The sequence below is a fragment of the Schistocerca cancellata genome, chromosome 3 (assembly GCF_023864275.1).
Source record: "Schistocerca cancellata isolate TAMUIC-IGC-003103 chromosome 3, iqSchCanc2.1, whole genome shotgun sequence".
Classification (NCBI taxonomy): domain Eukaryota; kingdom Metazoa; phylum Arthropoda; class Insecta; order Orthoptera; family Acrididae; genus Schistocerca; species Schistocerca cancellata.
In genome coordinates, this window is record NC_064628.1 from 437,763,643 (window position 1) to 437,783,762 (window position 20,120).

The following is a 20,120-nucleotide window of genomic DNA, read 5'->3' on the forward strand; positions in this document are numbered from 1 at the left end:
AAACAGATGTTCAAAGATATATTTACGTAGACAGAAGAAGTCTTCTAAATAACTCTCTATATGTTGACTAAGCAGTGATATTAGCAGATAAAGAAGAGGACCAGTAGGAAGGAATTTACTTACTGAAACAAAATAATAAGAATAAAAGAATAAATCATGATGAAAGAACGAATTAGAACCAAAACAGATAGAAGTAAACGAATTACCTAGGATGTGAGCTGACATATGGCTACAGCAAAGATATAGAAATTAAACTCCGTAAATTCAACAGGTGTGTGGAAAAATTAACTGAAACCTTGAAACAATACTAGGAAATATAAATTCTACCAACTGTTGCAGTCCTCACACTGTTGCATGGAAGCGAGATCTGAATGATTACCAAAAAGCAAGAAACGCGTATTCAGGCACATGAAATGAAATTCCTGAGATGAGTTAAAGTTTGCACTGAAGAAAACCGAACAAGAGTTCTAGATAGTTGGGAAGAATGAAAAATCCTTAATCTAAATGATAATATTCTAGATTATAGAAGAAAGTGGAAAGATCACCTAGAAAAAATGGAGAGTGAGGGACTTACGACAAAGGGGGAGAGGTAGAAGAAGACCCCAGCAACGATGGGTACCGTAACAGACAATTTTGCCTAGTATCTGAAGAAAAAGAACTAGGAGGAGAATGAAATCTTGTAGAACTTCCGAATGGGACGAAAATTGGTAGATGAGACGTACATGTACTGAAAAAGGGATGGTTACAGCTTCAGAAAGAGTGGATGATTTATTCAGGATAAAGAATTTCACAAACTGAACAACTCAATAACGCGTTGGTCCTTCTCTGGCACTTATATAAGCGTTGGTTGATGTTGCTGGATGTCCTCCTTGGGGATGACGTACCAAATTCTGTCCAATTTGTGATTTGAATCGTGAAGCCTCTAGATGGTTGGAAGGCCCTACCCATGATGCTTCTAACGTTCTCAACTGGGGAGAGATTCGGTGACCTTGCTGGACAAGGTAGGGTTTCGTAAGCACGAAAACAAAATGGGCATTATCTCGCTGAAGTATAAGCCCAGGATGGCTGCCACGAAGGGCAATAAAGCAGGCCTTAGGATATCATCGACGTATAGCTGTGCTGTAAGTGTGCAGCGAATGAACACCAAAGAGGTCCTACTACGAAAATAAATGGCACCCCAGGACATCACTCTTGGTTGTCGGCCCTTATGGCGGGCAACAGTCGGAGTGGTATCCCACCACTATCCGGAGCGCATCCAGACACCTTTTCGGTCTAAAATCTCATTGACTGGAGTATAATTGTCTCCAGTGATGAGTCCTGCTTCGAACTGAGCACCGATGATCAGCGAAGACTGAAGTCGCTCCAAGCAGCAGTGGGATACCAAGGCGACATATGGCGCGACAACCACGAAAGATGCTCTGGGGTACTATTTCTTTCCATAGCAGGACCACTTTGGCTGTCATCTGAGACGCCCTTACAGAATGGCAGTACGACGACGATATTGTACGCCCCATTTTATTGCTCTTCATGACAAGCCATCATAGGCTTACAATTCACCAAGATAACGCCCGCCTGCACATGACGAGAGTTTAGGTTGCTTATCTTTGGGCTTACAAATCTCTACAAATCTCACAGAATATTTCTCCAATTGAGAACCTTAGGAGCATTATGGGTAGGGCCCTTCAACCATTTCGGGATTTAAAGCACCAATTGGACAGAATCTGGTACGTCATTCCCAAGGAGGACATCCAACAACGTCAACCACTTCTTGCTTAAGTGCCAGAGGAGGACCAACGCATTACTGACTTGTTCCATTTCTGAAGTTCTTTCTCCTGAATACATCACCAATTTTTTTCTGAAACTGGAATAGTTTGTTTGTGTCTACATGTACATCACATCTCACGATTTCCGTATCGTTCTGATAATTCCTACTGGGTATGTCGTTCTTCTTTTTTGTTACTGTGTATTTATCCATTTCTCTTTTAGAGCCGGCCAGGGTGGCCGAGCGGTTCTAGGCGCTACAGTCTGGAACCGCGCGACCGCTGCGGTCGCAGGTTCGAATCCTGCCTCGGGCATGGATGTGTGTGTTGTCCTTAGGTTAGTTAGGTTTAAGTAGTTCTGAGTTCTAGGGGACTGATGGCCACAGAACTTAAGTCCCATAGTGCTCAGAGCAATTAGAACCATCTTTTTCCTCATATTATACTTTCTCCGTTTCATCAGCTTCCGATGTGTCTATGTAAACATGTAAAATGGTGGTTTGTGTTTGCTTAGTCTAAATTCTTCGAGTACCGTCTCTTCATTTTTACCTCACGCTGTCATTTACCTTGTTGTTTATAGCGGTGCCAACATCTATTACACGATTGTCTGCAGATGTGCTTATCACTCCATAATTATCTGACCAGAAATCTTTGACTGATCACTTCACTGTACTAATACCTACCAAGTCTAGTATTAGCCTGCGCATCTCTGTTCTCCAGTTGTCCAGTTTGTCTATATCATTTAGACTTCTAACATTTCACGCGGTGCTTCGTAGAATGTTAGCCACGTTCGTTTCACTTCTTGATAGCTTCCTCAGCCATTAGAAAGTGGATAACTTGATTTTTGTTGTACCGACCTCGACTGGAGCCTACTGTTCAGTACTACGAAGGGCCTAATGTCAGTTGCGGTTTAGTCACGTAGGAGGTCGAGGATTTTTGCTGCCATGTTCTCGGTCATTTTGGTAATGTGGCTTCTCAGTTTTTACAGCATCCCTGGAGGTGAAGGGACGAGTGCATTTTTCATTATGGAACTTGGCAAGAAGCAACCACACTCCCACAGATATGGTGGACAGAATACATTCGTGCATACGAGTTTTGTCAATGTGTAATGATTCTACCAGCCTGGCGAGTACTTCCGGACGTTTCTAGGTTTTTCTCCTCTGCAGTGGATTATAGAACTAACCCGTGTTTAAGTTCACCCCTCTTCTGGAAGTTCTTCCGACGTAGAGCAATAGACAATGATACGTTTCGAAATGATAGTAACAAATTTACTTGGGTTTCAATAAGACCTCGTGGTTCCTTGAATATATCCGGTCATTGTGCCTATCTCAGATCAAATAATCATATCATCATTCATAACAGAAGTAAAAAGTACGAGTATTTTCAAGAAGCGGCAGGCCCTATCTTGAGTCTTTAGATCGTTGAACTCTTCAGAAGAACCTCTTATGCTCTAAAGCGACCGTATCTTTCCTTCCCGTTTTGCTGAATGCTGATAGATCCTCTGTTGTGAAATCGTTCACATCACGTAGCAGGATGTTTCCGCTTTCCAGAGTATCATCTAGATGTATATTGATCTGCACCTCCTCGTACCCTCAAGAAGGTACCAGTTGCACTATGCCGTTAGAAACATTTAAATCATAATCAACAAAAGCAGCAGCAACAACAACAGCAAATATAACTGTAACAAAAGTAATAACGTACTTCATTAGTTATACACCACATATCCAACCCAATTCCAATCCTGAAACGTCAAACTTCCTTGCTTAGCATGTTAGTAAGAATATAGTAAGCAAGATATTTGGTCCAGTGCTTTATACTCGTCCTTCGTATGATCCTGAAAATTTAAAACGAAAGATAACGGAACTCGACTTCGATTGCTCATTGGTGAATGTTGGCCTAAAACGTTTCTTATCGAATACACATCCATTACAGAATGTTTGCGACCACGTGAGTTGTTATATCGATCCGTTGTCGTACGTTGGGATTCGCAGTCCTTTCCATTACTTCAGATTGTGCAACCATGACCTCCTCTTCCAGGTACTTCTACTTTCAGCCTTTAATTTCGTCTGGAATAGCTGATACTTCGGATGATCAAATTTCTTGTGCCAGCTCCTGATTTTTTTTATCTAACTATCGAAAAAATTCTTTGGTTATTTCTTCTCACTTTGGGATTTTGATTAGGCAGTGGCATATACACATCATACATACCTAACTCTATCAAACAGCAAAAAATTAGTCTTCTTTCTTCCATTCCACGCGACAAAATCTAAGATATATAGTATTTTGTAAACTGAATGCTGATACCTATTTCTGAAGTCTACACTAGTTTGCTAAGAGCACTCTTAAATTTCATAAAGGTATTACGAGTCGCTAGTATTCTACCTGTTATCTCTACAAATTATGTGACCAAAAGTATCCAGACACCTCTTAGTGGACATTAAAATGGTGTATGCGCACCCTCCACCTTCATGACTGTTTCATCTCCCGCGGACATTTTCAATTAGGTGTCTGAATGTTTGTAGAGGAAAAGCAGCCGAAACCAGAGAAGATAACGACGGTGGACACTGGGGACTGTGGAGCTAAGTCAAGGCTCTGGCTCACTCCAAAGGTGTTCCATTGTTTTCAGGTCGGGACTCTAGGAAGGATAGACCATTTCAGGGATGTTATTGCACACAAAACATTTGCTCACAGATGCTGCTTTTCGACAGGGTGCATTACGTGCTGATACAAACGCTTATAGCCTCCGAACTGTTCCTCTAGTCTATGCAGTACACAGTGCTGCAAAAAGTGTACATATCCTTTTGCATTTCGTTTTCTTAAGTGAAATAATGGGATCACAACTTAACCATGAAGAATACACCAATACCGTTAAACCACCTATTCAGTGTCTCACTGTTGACATTACAAATAATGGTAGGTAATGTTCCGTAGGCATTTGCGAAATCCAAACCCTCGGCACAGGGTACAGCGTGACTCACCACTCCAAATCACTCGTTACCACTCCTCCACTGTCCAGTGCGTCGCAGAAATGTGTGGCAATAAGCTCGGCCACTGTACCCGATTATTTTTAACTCCTCACGCACATTGTGCCAGCTGGACTGCTGGCAGCACTTTGCAACTCACGGGTGATTTCTTCCACTGGTTTCAGGTGATGTTTTATAATCACCCGTCGCCATGTTCGACGGTCCCTGTCGGTCAGTGAACGAGGTTTGTCTGGTTTTGGCTTGGTTGTGGTTATTCCTTGGCGTTTCTGTTTTAATAACAGTGGACGTGAGCGACTTTAGAGACTTTTGAAATGTCTCTGGTGAGTTTGTTACTTAGTTGACATCCAATGACTAGCCCACGTTCCAAGTCACTGAGCTCACCTGAACGATCCATTCTGCTGTTTCAACTTCTATATTAACAACACAATACTCCACACCACCTTTTTCAGTGGCAAGTCTGCCTTTCGTGGCACCTGGTGGCCAATTACGTACTACATAGGTGTGTCCAGATATGTTTGGTCAGGCAGTGTATGTGACTATCAGTCTTCGGAAAACTATTTGCCAAGAGGCTTAAATTTTGTTACTCGCTCTTTGATCCGATTTAGATGTACTGAAATCACCGACATTATTCATTGTTGCCTATTATGAAAAAGAATTTTACGAGACTGAGTGTTGATCTTATTTGTTCTTCAAGAGACAATATGTTAATTTCTGTGTGTCTGCTACAAACAACGTACTCGTTCACCCATGTTTCGCATATTATACATATACAACCTGAGTCGTTTCGTAAACTTGTTTTTTCTTTTATCTTTTTACATGTAATGTAAGGTAATGTTTTCTTGGACTTCTTACTAGCCGGCCGCGGTGGCCATGCGGTTCTTGGTGCTTCAGTCCGGAACCGCGCTGCTGCTACGGTCGCAGCTTCGAATCTTGCCTCGGGCATGGATGTGTGTGATGTCTTTAGGTTAGTTAGGTTTAAGTAGTTCTAAGTTCTAGGGGACTGATGACCTCAGATGTTAAGTCCCATAGTGCTCAGAGCCATTTGAACCATTTGAACTTCTTACTATGTGTTCCATTTGTCTCCCTTGCAGGTTGGAATTTATTATACAAACTGCTCAAATCTCGTGATTGGCACAATTTATGTTTTTTTTGTTTCTTTCTAACCGTTACGCTGTTTCTCGATTCTATTTTTGCCCAAAGGTAACACCTGGGTAATACGCACAAAATTATACAGAGTTTCTCGGTTTTACCGTGAGGAGCGCTTCATCTCCCATCGAGAACGGAGCGGGTCACTCGTTGATTATATGTCTTGTTCACTCTGTCAACGTACCTCTAAGGATAATTTCAAGCGTAGATTACGCACACATTTTCACCTTACAGCTAAAGGGGTTGAAGATGGGATGTTGCCCGCCGGACTGAATACAAAATAGCGTCGTCATTCGAACATTCAACCGCCATCTTGAGACGCAATACACGGAAGTCTGCCTCGTAGTGATTTGTGAAGGTTAACAGTACCAGACGATGACCATTACAAACCATAGCTCTTACGTATGGCACCGGTGTTCTAAGGGCACCTGCAAGGTAGCTCCGCGTGTTCGATTAGAGGACTGGGTGCCCTCTGTTGGGGCGTCACGTGATGTCCGCCCAGACAAAATGACACGAACAATGATGAACAAAATGAAGGAAAACGAGTAGCATCTTAACTAGTAATCAAGACATTCTGTGTCCAAGGGTTCGGACCTCACCACTGCTTAAATTACGAATAAAAGCGTAAAAAATTTCCCTCGTTCTGCCAACGGTCTTGTCAAAGAGGGTGGAGGAGCGGTCAGAGGTACACTTGCTGTAGGAAGCTGCCCATAAAAAGCGGAAGAATCATGAATGATAAACGGCATGAGGATGCAGACGGCAATGGAAAACACTACATTAAAGACACATAACATTCATCAAAAGGACATGTAGCCTGCAATTGAAAAAGATCATGATTATCTCTACACTGTCAAACGATTCCAGAATAGCCCACCATTCGGGGGGGGGGGGAGGGGGGAGGGGATTGCCAAAACGGAGGTGACCACGAGGAAAAGATTGATTAACCAAGGGAAAGATAATGTCCTACGAGTCGAGACGTGAAATGTTAGGAATTTTGAAGCTACAAAACCTGAAAAGGAAATGCTAAGGATCAATGTAGATACACTGGGAGTCAGTGAAGAGAAACGGAGAGAAGATAATGATTTCTAGTCAGACGAGTATACAGCAAAACCAACAGCAGCAGAATATAGTATAATGGGAGTAAGATTCGTTATGAATAGGAAAGGAGGGTAGAGAGTGAGTTACTACGAACATTTCAGTGACAGGGTTGTTCTCATCAGAACTGACAGCAAACCAACACCAAAAACGATAGAACAGGTGTACATGTAGACGTCGCAAGCAGAAGATGAAACAATAGTGAAAGTATATGAGAATACTGAACCCGTAATTCAGTACGTAAAGGGAGATGAAAATCTGATAGTCAGGTTTGGGGAAGGAGACCAGACAGCGTGGTCATCGGTCTCATCGGATTAGGAAAAGATTGGGAAGGAAGTCGGCCGTGCCCTTTCAGAGGCACGCCTGGAGCGATTTAGGGAAATCACGGAAAACCTAAATCGGGATGGCCGGACGCGGGATTGAACCGTCGTCCTCCCGAATGCGAGTCCAGTGTCTAACCACTGCGCCACCCCGCTCGGTCAGGGAGGATTGGAAAACTATTGCGGGGAAAGGAGTAGAAGAAAGGGTTACGAGAGAATATGGGCTTAGTAGAAGGAAAGAGAGAGGAGAAAGACGAACTGAGAATTTCAATTAATATTAGCTAGCAGTAGCGAACACTTTTTTCAATAATCACAAGAGGAAGAGGTATTCTTAGGAAAGGCCGTAGGAAACGAAAAGATTTTAGTCACATTACTTCACGGTCAGGCAGAGATTCGAAATCAGATACAGATTTGTAAGGCGTACCCAGGAGCTGATGCAGACGCTTACAATTTAGTAATGATGAAGAGTATGTTGCAGTTTAAAAGACTAGCCAAAGAGTCAGTCCACAAAGTCGTGGGATACGGAAATACTAAGGAATGAAGAAATTCGTTTGAAGTTCTGTGAGGATAAAGTTACCGCAATAATGAACAGTTAGGTAGGCAGTTTAGCCGAAGAGAAACGGACATCTCTAAAAAGGACAATCACAGAAGTTTGAATGACAAACGTTGGTACAAGGAAGGTAGCTGCGACAGACGATGAGTAAGAAAAAAAAATATTTTAGCTGATCGACGAAAGGCAGAAGTACATAAATGTTCCAGAAAATTCAGAAATACGAGCCACTAAGGAATGTAACAAGTAGGCTGCTGTGCAGTAGAGCAAGGCGAAAAGGATGCATTCAAAATATGAAAAAAAAATCGAAAAAGCAACGATTGTCGGAAGGACTGATGCCGCGTACAGATTAGTGAAAACGAATTTTGATGAAATTAAAAGCAAGGACAGTAGCATTAAGAGAGCAACGAAAATTCCACTGTGAAATGCAGAGGCGAGAGCGGATACATGGGGAGATTAAACTGAATACCTTTATGGGGGATAGGATTTGTCTGATGACGTGATGGAAGGTAGGGAGGAGTTAGAATTTAAAATAGCTTTGGAAGGCGTAAGATCAAAGAAGGCAGAAGGGACAGACAACATTTCATCGGAATTTTCAAAATTCGTTGGGGGAAGTGGCAACAAAACGAATATTCACTTTGTGTGTAGAATGCAAGAGACTGGCAATATACCATCAGAATTTCGTACAAATATCATCCACACAATTCCGAAGACAGTAAAACCAGAAAAGTGCGAAAATTATCGCACAATCAGCTTCACAGTTCATGGAGCCAATTTTCTGACAAGAATAATGTATAGAAGAATGGAAAACAAAATAGAGAATCTGTTAAATGCCGATCAGTTTGGCTTTAGGGTAGGTAAAGGCACCAGACAGGCAGTTCTGATGTAGAGGTTGATAATGGAAGGAAGACTGAATAAAAATGAAGACACATTCATTGGATCTGTCGACCTGAAAAAAGCGTTGGACAATGTCAAATGATGCAAGATGCTTGAAATTCTGAGAAAAGTAGGAGTAACTTATAGCGAAAAAAGGAAGAACCAAGAGGACTGAAAGACCAGTAGCAGGGCATTCGGATTAAAACGGCTGTAAGACAGGGCTGTAGTCTCTTGCCCCTACTTCTCAATCTCTGTATCGAAGAAGCAATGGCGGAAATAAAAGTAAGGCTCGGGAGTGGGTTTAAAATTCGAGGTGAGAGGGGATCAGTGATAAAATTCGCTGATGATATTGCTATCATCAGTGAATCTGGTTAAGAACTACAGGATCTATTGAAAGGAGTGAACAGTCTAATGAGTACATAATATGGATTGACAGTAAATCGAAGAAAGACGAAAGTAATGGCAAGTAATAGCAATAAGAATAGCGACAAACTTAACGTTAGAAATGTTCATCGCGAAGTAAATGAACTCGAGGAATTCTGCTACATAGACAGCAAAATGATCCTTGTCAGACAGAGTAAGGAGAACAGAAAAAGCAAAGTAGCACTGACAGAAAGAGCACCTCTGGCGCGGAGAAGTCTACTAATACCAAACGTAGGGCTTAGTTCGAGAATGAAATTTCTGAGAAATTTGGAGCACAGCATTATATGGTAGTAAAACATGGACTATGGGAAAACCGGAACAGCGAAGAGTCAAAGCATTTGAGTGTGGTGCTACAGAAGTACAATGAAAATAAGATTGACTGATAAGGTAAGAATGAGGAATGAGGAAGAAAGGAAGTTGTGGAAGACACACATAAGAAGGAGGGACAGCATGCTAGGTCAAGACCATCGAGGAATAACTTCCTTGGTACTAGACGAATCTGTCGAGGGTTAAAACAGTAGAGGGAGACATATCTTGAAATACACTCAGAAAATAATTGATGATGGATGTTGCTTCTGCGAGATGAAAAGGTTGGCACAGGAGACAAATTCATGACGCGCGGCATCAAACCAGCCATAAGACGATGGAAATAAAAGACGGCCCCTACGCACTGTGGTGCATTAGAAGGTGGACAAGCGAGCACCTGGAAATAAGGAGCTTGGAATAATGTTGTCGGGTTTTCTTCACAGAAGAGTGCAGGATTTGGCTTAATCCTGATGATTGCACTAGAGGAGTGTGGTAATGGCCAGATACCAATGTGCGTCTTAGATACGCAGTCCAATAGTTTCAACAGAATGGTGCGTCAACCAATGTAACAGATATAGCATACGGATATCGGACACCTCTCAGGGCTACTGAGGATAGTTTGGCGGCTATGAAGAAGTGGGACACGATAAGCCACCCTCGAGCCCTAGAACCATCATTGCGAATACAGATTCCTCTTTAAAACGATAATGCACACTAGGTTAATAAAGTTAACACCTTCCTCCAGGAAGCACCAGAGCATTTAATGGAACGGCCTGGGTCATCTTTTGATGTCAAGGTCATTAAGTCTATTTGGAACCACTTAACACTTTGTGCGCGTTGCAAGAGCCTCTACACGCACTGGGAATCTTCTAGATGGCCACAGCCGAAGAAACGAACAGAATCGAGAAGATACGTGCCCATCACCTCGTGAGCAACATGCGAAGAGGATTCCAAAAATATTTCTATACACAGAATGGAGTAAACACGGTGTTAAATGTCACCTGGAGACATTCACAGTAGGAGACGAAACGTTACGACCAAAAATATATCATATGTCATGACACCATGTATAAATTAATAATAATAATAATAATAATAATAATAATAATAATAATAATAATAATAATAAAATGATGAAGAAAACAGATGTCATCAAGCTTACAGCACTGGAAGTCTACATAGTTATTTGGTAGTTTCAGAAGGTTTATTACTTCATTCTATTCTCTCCTTGAATCTAATCCCACACATGTTTGCAGTTGTTCAGTTACTGCAAACGGTCTTTAGGCACTTTATTTCATTTTACGTCTATTATTTCCGCTACCTCTTTACTGTTTTTGAAACCTATTCATTAGTTTCATTTCAGTATGTGATTCCAGTAAAATTGTCTTTCTGAAGACAATTTTTTTCATTTGTGCCAATACACTACTGATGTCTATCTTACTGCGAACACACCTTTAGTCTCGTATCCCAGATAGCGGGAAGTTCCCCTCTCTTGCGTCTTCTTCTGTTCATATCTTCAGTAACTAGTAAGCTCACTTTGTACCTTCTCAATAAATTTGGCATTGACTTCGTTCACCTGCAACACAATATCCGTGTTACGTATGATACACATACAATTCAACAGTTAATTGAAATGTTCGTTACATTCTCCGATAAGGGAATTATCGTCCGAAAAGCTTCACGTTTGTAACCTCACCACATGTATTGTATTTGCTTTCAGAAATTTTCACTCGCTTTATTGCTGCTATCATGTATAAGGTGAACAAGTGTGATGATTCGCTGCAGCCATGCCACACATACATGTTAATATATCTGTTTTGCAGTTTGACTTTGTGCACCATCATCGGCTATTTCACGTGCCTCCAACGAACTCCTCTATGTAATACAGTCTTCAGCTTTACGTGTTTACGCTACCATTAAATATTTTGCTGTGTCATCACCCCACCTTCCTACAATAGATTATTTGTTACTCAGCCTATATGGTACCTGTTATCGTTATATTTCGGATATGTTACATATTAAGAGGTATTCTTCAAGAGAGGCATGGTATCAGGTTTTTTTATTCTCCCTTTCACTACTAAGTGTAGAATTCATCTTGAAACTTTATTTTATTTTTGAAGTCAAACTAGCCTTTAAACAGTAATATTTGGTTCTTGTACAGTCGTGGACAAAACGAGCGAGACCCCTCGCCTCTTCGTTATGCTGATCCGCACAGCTTTGAAGTCTGCTACACAGCATAACAGGCAAGGCGACGAAGTGCTACCAACATACTATGCACAGGCGTGAAATTGAAAACTATCCGACTTTGTCAGATTGTTTTCCATCGCGTGTAAAACTATATTAAAGCTGATTAGTGTATTAAACACAACACGTAAATATAAGATATAAATGAAAGAAGAAACTCTAGTTAGTATGAACTGTACAAATAAAAATGAATTCCAGCTTATCGAGATTTCGTAAGACAAAGTACCCCACATCGTTACGAATTAGCAATCTATTACGCGCATTCGGCCACGAAACGGTCTGTGTCATCGTTCAGACTAGTCACACTGGATTACCGTTGCTGACCTACCATGAAAGTGTGCAAATTTAGCAATGCGTGAAGATTCATAACGAAATTCTGTTAAAAATAATTCGGTGCCACATTTAAGTCAATTCAGTTATTGACAGAAGCGGAAAAAGTAGGCAGGATGTTTGTGAGGGCCCTTGCTTAGGTAGGTTTAAGTAGTTCTAGGTCTAGGGGACTGATGACCTAAGCAGTTTGGTCGCATAGTTCGTAGAGCCATTTTTTGACCTTTCGCGTAAATTTTCTTTACATAAACGGCCATATCTTTAGATTGCGTTGACATAGAAGCTCACCTTTTTACACCACCAAGGGACCGTATACCGCAGGAAGTGCGACACATTTCCGCTTATTATGTTTACCTGAACTCGAGGTAAATGGGTTTCAAGGGTTCGGTAGACAGATAGACGGTCAAGAAAGTGAGACTACTAGGGTTCCATTTTTACCGATTTAGGTGACAAAATCCTAACAACGAAAATAGCTACGACAGTTACTGAAGATGAGGGCCGCATAAACAATTCACCCTACTCTTTATTTGAAATGTTATATTTGCAGTCGATACATCAGCATATTAATCGTAGCTACGCTTTAGATCCAAATCACGTTTACAGGAATGCAAATAAAATCCATTTGCCTATACACATGGTAATTCAGATCCCAGTATTAACGCCACCGCGTTTTAGAAGTGCGAGCATTCCCATTGCTAGCTAGCTTGAGAAACACTTCGGCTAATGAACATTTTCTGGCTGTGACGAGTCTAATGGAGAATTCGAAACATTGTGGAATACGTTTGGCAGCTATGTAGCCGTTTGTTTCCTGGGGTGGTGCAGAATTATCCTACTAAATTTACTCGCTATTTTCTTATTTCGATAAACATCCCGAATGATTGTCACATAAACGGTGACATAAAGGTAGAAAATGCATGTTTTTGAGTCCAGAAAGCTCTATGTAACAGGAACTGCAGATCATTTTGCCATTTTCATTGCGAAATTGCCGGATTATTCATGTCTGGGGTAATAATAGAGGGCTGTTTGCCTGGGTTGTCTGATAGTGTAGTGAAAGATGTTTGCTACTGCAAGGGAGGTCTGGTTTGTTTTCGGTTCTAATCTCGATGGAGGAAGATAAACTATCAGTAAAGCAATTTTAAGAAATTCTCACACCCCCAATACGTGTTATTGCTACCTTTATTCTGTACCAGCGCCCTGTGGATGTCAATATGAAACTCTTGTAGAATTTCATACTTGTTACTGCCTACGTTTTCCGCTTCTGTCAATAACCGAATTGACTTAAATGTGGCACCGAATTATTTTTAACAGAATTTCGTTATGAATCTTCACGCATTGCTAAATTTGCACACTTTCATGGTAGGTCAGTAACGGTAATCCAGTATGACTGGTCTGAACGTTGACACAGACCATTTCGAATGGGCATAATATTTTCTTATTCGTAACGATCTGGGGTACTTTGTCTTACTAAAACAGTTATGTTATCTCGATAAGCTGGAATTCATTTTTATTAGTACAGTTCATACTAATTAGAGTTTCTTCTTTCATTTATATTTTATATTTACGTGTTGCGTTTAACACACTATTCAGCGTTAATATATAGTCTTACACATAATGGAAAACTGTCTGACAAAGTTCGGATAGTTTTCAATTTCTCGCCTGTGCATAGTATGTGGGTAGCACTTCGTCGCCTTGCCTGTTATGCTGTGTAGCAGACTTCAAAGCTGTGCGGATCAGCATAACGGAAAGGCGTGGGGTCTCGCTTGCTTTGTCCACGACTGTACATATTGTGTTGAAACGTCCCCAGAACAATTATACATGACTGTGCTGATAAACCTCTTACACTATTTGCTTTTCAAACAGCTGAGCAAAACTGAACGTACTCAAACATTCACTAAAGTGACACACAATATTTTTAGCGCAACGCAATCTGACTTTCAAAAATCCCTACAAAAGAATGGCCCTGACTAACATTAACTTATACCTTTCACAAATCACTTACCTCACAAAAATCTTCATTACTCGAACTACTGCAATACAGCGAGCGCCACTACTGCCAGCTAAATAAAAGATTCAAACTACAGAAGGCACTAACTACTGATAGGCATAGTTAGCAAATGAAAGATTTTAATAGAGAACAAACAATGTATTTACCTTAATATCATCAAAAGTCATAATATATGTAATTTCAAAACTCCGCCATTTCCTTCCACATATCCACCACTGCTGGCGGCTCACCTCTAACTGCGCAACGCTACGCGCTGTTCACATCCAGCTGCCCAACACTACAATGGCAGACAACAATGCAAACCAGCCACAGACTGCACACAGCACAGCCAGTGATTTTCATACAGAGCGCTACGTAGCGTTGCCAATAAGAAAACATAAACAGCCTACTTACAGTGTATTACCCATCTTTCCCTATAGCTTGCCTCTATTTTTCCCAGAACTTCGATAGTCTTGTACCTACTTACACTGCCAAAAGCTTTTACCAAGTCGACAGATCCTATGAACCTGTCTTGATTTTTCTCCAGTTTTACTTCCGCTTTCAACAACAGCGTCAGAATTACCTCTTTGGGGCCTTTGCCTATCCTAAAGCTAGACGGATCGTCATCTAACTGATCCTCATTTTCTTTTCCATCCATCTGGGTATTATTCTTGTCTGTGATTTAGAGTCATGAGCTGTTAAGCTGATTGTGCGATAACTTTCGCATTTGTCGGCTCTTACAATCTTCAGAATTGTATGGATGATGCTTTTACGAAAGCCTGATGGTATATCGTCAGTCTCATTCATTATACACACTACACACCAAAGTAACTAGTCGTGTGAGCTTTGAGAAGTATGTCCCCAACTTCTATAACTTCTACTGAACAGTGCCAATATGAGATTTTCCATCCATCTGAAGAAGTCCACTCACCTCCATGATCTTTAGTCGATTTTTGTCCGCCCCCGGTAGCTGAGTGGTCAATGCGACGGACTGTCAATCCTATGGGCCCGGGTTCGATTCCCGGCTGGGTAGGAGATTTTCTCCGCTCGGGGACTGGGTGTTGTGTTGTCCTAGTCATCGTCATTTCATCCCCATCGACGCCCAAGTCGCCGAAGTGGCGTGAAATCGAATGACGCTCCAGGCGAGCGGTCTACCCGACGGGAGGCCCTCGTCACACGACGTTACTATTATACTCGACTTTTTCTTTCTTTTTGAGTCATGAGTTTTACGAGTGGTTTCTCGCGGCCCACCACCAATTTCTCTCATGTGCCACCCTTTACGCTTTACAGAAGACATTACTCAGGACTGGTCATGGCATCACAGAACCTCCAGGAAACACATCTGGGTGCTCAGTAGCTGCCCTATTTTGTCCACGTCACCCGTAATACTATAAACACTGTACATTTCGTTTTCTATAACAACTGTCCACCATCTAGAACGGCAACTTCTGCTCTTTGCGGCTGGTTTCGAAATATACTTCTTGTACCTGCGCTACTGTTACTTAGCGTCCCAGCGCATTGCTTGAGACAATGGTCTCGCATTCGGAAATAGAGGAATGAAAATCGTTCCCAATTATCAAGTCGGTTCTTGCTTTCTTTAAATCACTTCAGGCGAGTGTAGCAGGCATAAAAATAAGCCTGTTAGTTTGTCCGATTATTTTCTAAGCGACATGTCTTCCATCTCGATGACCGACCACTGGTTAGTTTCTTTACAACCTGAATTGGCGGTTTATTCTCACATCAGAATCCTTTGCGAGCTTCTTTACCGTCGGCGGCGGAAGGACAAATTCTAAACCTTCTTACCTCTTGTAGTTTGTCTAAGAAAGTGACTGAGTGGACAATTGCCGTGAGTTTTAACAACTTAACCGTAGTCGTGGACTGGTATTTTTTTCTTTTGCCTCATTGACTCTTTTCCGAAAGGAAATTTGTCAGCTATTTACTGTGCCGACGAAGGGCTCTTCGATCGCTGTTGTACAGGTTAAATGTTCCCGATCAGAAGACAGGTAGAAAGAGGACAAAGACCACGTCACACTGTGTTCTCGTTCAGTAATAAGTAGTTACGCTTTTCATAAATGCTGTCCTGATAAGAAAACTTGGATAATTCTTATTCTGAGGATAAACCGAATCGAACCTTTTGAGATTGTACGTGAGAAATCATTTGTGCCACAGGAAACATCACCTAGTTATACAGAATGGGCTGCGTGCCTGTTACACAGACTGGGAATTACCCTCTAGAGACCGACAGAATGTCTCGCGCCTTGTTTCCGTCGCGGAGGCGGCGAGCTGCCGCTAACGAGCAGCTGGAGGGCGACCGCTGTGCTGGAGGGCCTCACACTTGTGGCGCGGAACGCGTCCGTTTTGTGCTGCGGGTAGCCGTCGGCGTAACAGACAGGCTCCCGCGATAACTTTCTTCGAGCAGAGAAATGGTGTACGGCTTGTCTCGCAAACCGAGAGACCAATTGTGTGCAGAGTCCGACGTGTTCTCTATTTATGAGTCTGCAGATAGAACGGCGTCTGTGCAAGAAATAGGAGAACTCAGATTTACAAAATCTCAAAAGCAAAAGTGCTAGGTACAACAATTTGTTGTGATTCAGAGACTTTTTGTTAGTACTGCGTATTTCGAGGGCATGTAGATGTTTTTGACTCTTTATATATACAAGTTGCGAAAATATGAGTAATATCCGTAAGTAATATTCGCCAGTCTGTTTCCAGATTCTGGAAAACAACTTACTAACGTTCTCAAAGTATAGAGTAGGACTACATGTGAGTTCAAGAAGAGTCTCAAGCATTTAATAATGCGGCAGAGACGCTTTTCTGTATGATAAGCCAGGAAAGATTCGTTTTACTACTTTACATATACTGTCAAGAATGTCAGTGAATATTTTTGTGCTTACATTTTTTATTTGAATAGGGTTTTCTTTTATATTACACAGAATTTAAAACTTGTTGTTGTTGCTGTTGTGAATTTTGCTGCAGATCTTGACGCTTGTGTATCCTATGCAGCCTCCTCATCTGTATGTAACTACTGAAATCTACATACAATGGAACCTGCTTCTTGTAGTATACATTTTGTGTCTCTGTAGAATTTTAACCCTCGTCCTAATATTTCTTTCCATTACGAAACTGCCGATTGCTCGATGTACCAGGACGTGTCCTAAAAGCTGTTTCTTCTTTTGGTTAATTTATGCGACAAATTTATTTTTTCGCCAATTCAGTTCAGTACCTCCTCATTGGTTAACCGATTCCCGACCTAGTTTTGCAACATTTTCTGTATTATCATATTTCAAAAGCTTCCTTTCTCTTCTTGTCTAAACTTTTTAATAGACTACTTTTCACTTTTTCAAGGCTACAGTCCAAGGAGATACTTACAGGAAGGACGTTCTAACACTTCAGTTTATATTAGATGTCAACGAATTTCTCTTTTTCAGGAACGTTTGTTTCCCTGTTGCCAGTTTGCATTTGATATCCTCTCTACTGCGCTCACTGTCACTTATGTTTCCGCCCAAGCAGCAAAACTCATCGACTGCTTACAGTGTCCCATTTCCTAATCTAATACTACGTACACAGGCCGATTTAATTCGACTATATAACGTTATGCTTGTTTTACATTTGTTGATGTTCATCTTACAATCTCTTTTCAAGATACAGTTCATTCCATTAAATCGCTCTTCTAAAAGATTTACCGATTCTGACGGAACTATAATGTCAACGACAAAGCAGACAGTTTTTATTTCATCTCTGTGAACACTAATTCCCTTTGCGAATTACTACTTGGTTTTCATTACTAATAATTGTTTACTGTACAATATCGGTAATAGGCTGTTGCTCTGCCTCCCTCCGTTTTCAACCACCGTTTCCCTATCATTCCCCTCTAATCTTATAACTGCAGTCTGGTTTAGTTACAGGTTGCAGATTTTTTTGGCTCCCTGTATTTTACCCGTGATTCTTTCAGAATTTCACAGTGAGCGTTGTCAAAATCTTTCTATATATAAGTGCTATAAATGTTGGTTTGCCTTTCTTCTGTGTATATTGTAAAGTCGTAGGGTCAGTAGAGGTTCGCATGTTTCTATATTTCTCCGGAACCCAAACTGATCTTTCCTGAGTTTGGCTTCTACTAATTTTTGCACTTTTCTGCATATACGTCCTGTCAATATTTTGCAACTATGGCCTCTTAAACTGATATATCGGTAATATCTACATCTGTCACTTATGAAATTAAGACCAGACGTCCTTAAGCATAGATGTCGTGATTAGTGTGATCTGCATGCATGTCAAAAGGAACAGTGCTTCATAATTCTGAACAAAACGGCACTAAAATATCGTATTTATCCGGCGATAACGGACAAGCGACTTTCAATTGAAATGTCTCCCCTATACGGGAATGTACATAAAGAATGTACGATTGTGCAGACACATTATTGACGACAAAGAGAAGTTTACCTATGACTGTTGCTTATCAGTCGTGCCAGGATAAACTAATGGTAAGGACTGAACTGTATCCTCTCTCGCGTGTGCTGGAAACTGATCCGCCATGTACTGTCTTTCCTCTTACGCCGCCCCTTTGCTTCGGTTGTGCCCCTCGACCTCCGACACCGTCTATTTCCCGATGACTCGAAGAATGAAGGCGGTCATTGGGTAAAAGGAGAGGCGATACACTAGATGTAAGTGACGGCGACAAGTAAGGCCTCGATTTGTGGCAATACATGGTGGACAATTTCATGGTCTTAACGAACGACACTTAAAGTAGTAAACTATTACTGGCAGCCATAACAGATATTTTATAAATATATATCCTCCTATGGGTACAGTTTTCCAATGATTTTCTTTCTAAGTCTTTTTTTCCATGTGCCTCTTCATTTCGTAATTAGTCTGTTGATAAATTGTTCTTGGGACTACATTTCAAATACTTCCTTCTCACTATTCTTTTATTAATTATCCAATAGCACCATCTTTCTTCGTCTTTCTCTGTAATCTGCTTAAATAAGTTGTTATTCTCCTTCTGATACCATTATAGTCACTAGTTCTTATAAATCACCATCCATTTCGGGCAAAAACGCTCTGTTCTTACTGTATCCTTCATACACAAACTTATCGTCCTTGACTTTATAGATTTATTATTCCAATTAGCCTCTGTTTCAAGGTCAGGAAGCAGTTTTATACATCGACCATGCCCTCTCAGCCCCAAAGTTTTAACTGAAGAAGACGCCGGCCACGGAAGCTTACATTGTATGAAGATCAACATGGTATACTTGAATATTGTTGTGGGTTCCCCTCCTCAACAAACTGAGGTCATTATCGAGACCAGAGGCGGTATTAGCATGATATCTCCTATTGGTGACTAAATTTATTCTTTGGTGACGCCACATTTTTGAGAAATGTACGGCATCACACAAACAACACCAACGTTTTCATAAAGTAACACTACCTCTCGGATACATCACGGAGGCGGCTTCTAATAGGTCACATCTCCTTTTGATTACTAGCATACGCTTGTTGAGTAGGCAGGGATTGCGGTAGCTCGAAGGGCCGGACGTGGCCTCCGCTTTCACGGCGGTGTGATCCGTGACCCAAGCTCTTGAGGAGGCCGGCAGGGGTCGCTTTATTAACCTTCATTCGCATCGTAAAGCCGCGCAGCAGCCCGGATATTGGAAGCCGATTTATGCAGCACCGGAGGGGTACGAGCTGCTGATGGGTCGCGCTTATACGAGTAAAGGTGGGCCCCAAACTCGAGCTCTGCTCCTCTCGCCGGAGCAGCTGGCGTGTACGTGGGTCGCTAAATTAACTGCCGGGATAATACATCGCTTGTTTTCCTATCGAGACCTACGAGAAAGACAGGCCGCGGCGCGTGCATCACGAAGGTAAACCTGAGATCGCTCTCTCGCTCTTCTCAGCAGACAAACTACGTTTCTACACCTATTAACTCGTAACTAGGTGTGTACATACAAACGAGAACTGCATATTCTACCAGCCACGTGTTAAACAGGCTTAGAAACATATTTTATCTGCTGACTGTGCGAGCGAGCGAGTTCAGGCCTATCTTCGTGACGTACGCGCCGCGGCCTGTCTTTCTCGTGGGCCTCGTGTTCCTACCTGCCGTACCTACTAAAA

At 41.6% G+C, this 20,120-nt stretch overlaps 1 protein-coding gene and 1 non-coding gene across 2 annotated transcripts in view; both read left to right on the top strand.

Moving 5' to 3' along the window:
• Positions 1-20,120, top strand: part of LOC126175190 (uncharacterized) — a 382,493-nt gene that overhangs the window by 351,603 nt on the left and 10,770 nt on the right. The gene's annotated exons all lie outside the window — the stretch shown is intronic.
• Positions 14,973-15,047, top strand: Trnad-guc (transfer RNA aspartic acid (anticodon GUC)). Its single transcript has one exon. It is a non-coding gene; the product is annotated as a tRNA-Asp (tRNA).